The sequence below is a fragment of the Vigna unguiculata genome, unplaced genomic scaffold (assembly GCF_037176805.1).
Source record: "Vigna unguiculata cultivar grain cowpea cultivar isolate G323 ecotype 2 unplaced genomic scaffold, ASM3717680v1 ptg000176l, whole genome shotgun sequence".
In the NCBI taxonomy this organism is placed as follows: domain Eukaryota; kingdom Viridiplantae; phylum Streptophyta; class Magnoliopsida; order Fabales; family Fabaceae; genus Vigna; species Vigna unguiculata.
In genome coordinates this window covers 12501-15000 of record NW_028196814.1, presented here as the reverse complement: position 1 = coordinate 15000, position 2500 = coordinate 12501, and positions in this window count along the sequence as shown.

Sequence of the window (2500 nt, the reverse complement as noted above, 5' to 3'; positions counted from 1 at the left end):
AAGGAGCACTCCCCCCCTATAAGAGGTTAATATGCAAAAGGCAAAATTGTACAAGTAGATACACTTTTTTTGAGCAGACATAAGTCCATATCTCGGGCTATACTTCGAATTTTGATGCGATTTTTTGCAGTAATTCGTAGAATAATGGTATCTCCTTGCTCACCAAATTTCATAATTTTTCTCGAAGGGGAACTATTTTTTTTATTTTTTTTACTTACCGGGTATGTGTAAAATCGGGAAAAATAGAAAAGCACATGTAGACTTCGAATTTCGACCTCATTTTTTCCAGTCCACCACTAAACAATATCAGGAACCTCCCCACAAAATTTCATTCAGTTTGGCCAAGGTCTTAAATTTGACAAATTTTGGCACCAACCTATCTAGTCGCGGTGCACCGACCAACTTGGCCAAGTGCAAAATGCATCCAATTCAAAACTTTTGTGCACCAACGCTTTTACAGTACTCATTTGGGGGCATTTGGAGGCCTTTCCAACCCTCACATCTCAAAAACCACGAATTTCATTTTTTCACAAATCTCCCCACCAAGCCATCTAGCTATGCCGTGGTGCACCGCCAACCTTGGCCATGTGCAAAACCCTCCGAACTCAAAACTTTCGTGCACCAAGAATTTCATGGTATTCATTTGGGGGCATTTGGAGGCCATTCCAACCCTCACATCTCAAAAACCACGAATTTCATTTTTTCACAAAACTCCCCACCAAGCCATTTAGCTATGCCGCGGTGCACCGCCAACCTTGGCCATGTGCAAAACCCTCCGAACTCAAAACTTTCGTGCACCAAGAATTTCATGGTATTCATTTGGGGACATTTGGAGGCCATTCCAACCCTCACATCTCAAAAACCACGAATTTCATTTTTTCACAAAACTCCACACAAGCCATCTAGCTATGCCGCGGTGCACCGACCAACTTGGCCATGTGCAAAACCCTCCGAACTCAAAACTTTCGTGCACCAAGAATTTCATGGTATTCATTTGGGGACATTTGGAGGCCATTCCAACCCTCACATCTCAAAAACCACGAATTTCATTTTTTCACAAAACTCCACACAAGCCATCTAGCTATGCCGCGGTGCACCGACCAACTTGGCCATGTGCAAAACCCTCCAAACTCAAAACTTTCGTGCACCAAGAATTTCATGGTATTCATTTGGGGACATTTGGAGGCCATTCCAACCCTCACATCTCAAAAACCACGAATTTCATTTTTTCACAAAACTCCACACAAGCCATCTAGCTATGCCGCGGTGCACCGACCAACTTGGCCATGTGCAAAACCCTCCGAACTCAAAACTTTCGTGCACCAAGAATTTCATGGTATTCATTTGGGGACATTTGGAGGCCATTCCAACCCTCACACCTCAAAAACCACGAATTTCATTTTTTCACAAAACTCCACACAAGCCATCTAGCTATGCCGCGGTGCACCGACCAACTTGGCCATGTGCAAAACCCTCCGAACTCAAAACTTTCGTGCACCAAGAATTTCATGGTATTCATTTGGGGACATTTGGAGGCCATTCCAACCCTCACACCTCAAAAACCACGAATTTCATTTTTTCACAAAACTCCCACCAAGCCTTCTAGCTATGCCGCGGTGCACCGACCAACTTGGCCATGTGCAAAACCCTCCGAACTCAAAACTTTCGTGCACCAAGAATTTCATGGTATTCATTTGGGGGCATTTGGAGGCCATTCCAACCCTCACACCTCAAAAACCACGAATTTCATTTTTTCACAAAACTCCACACAAGCCATCTAGCTATGCCGCGGTGCACCGACCAACTTGGCCATGTGCAAAACCCTCCAAACTCAAAACTTTCGTGCACCAAGAATTTCATGGTATTCATTTGGGGACATTTGGAGGCCATTCCAACCCTCACATCTCAAAAACCACGAATTTCATTTTTTCACAAAACTCCACACAAGCCATCTAGCTATGCCGCGGTGCACCGACCAACTTGGCCATGTGCAAAACCCTCCAAACTCAAAACTTTCGTGCACCAAGAATTTCATGGTATTCATTTGGGGACATTTGGAGGCCATTCCAACCCTCACATCTCAAAAACCACGAATTTCATTTTTTCACAAAACTCCACACAAGCCATCTAGCTATGCCGCGGTGCACCGACCAACTTGGCCATGTGCAAAACCCTCCGAACTCAAAACTTTCGTGCACCAAGAATTTCATGGTATTCATTTGGGGACATTTGGAGGCCATTCCAACCCTCACACCTCAAAAACCACGAATTTCATTTTTTCACAAAACTCCACACAAGCCATCTAGCTATGCCGCGGTGCACCGACCAACTTGGCCATGTGCAAAACCCTCCGAACTCAAAACTTTCGTGCACCAAGAATTTCATGGTATTCATTTGGGGACATTTGGAGGCCATTCCAACCCTCACACCTCAAAAACCACGAATTTCATTTTTTCACAAAACTCCCACCAAGCCTTCTAGCTATGCCGCGGTGCACCGA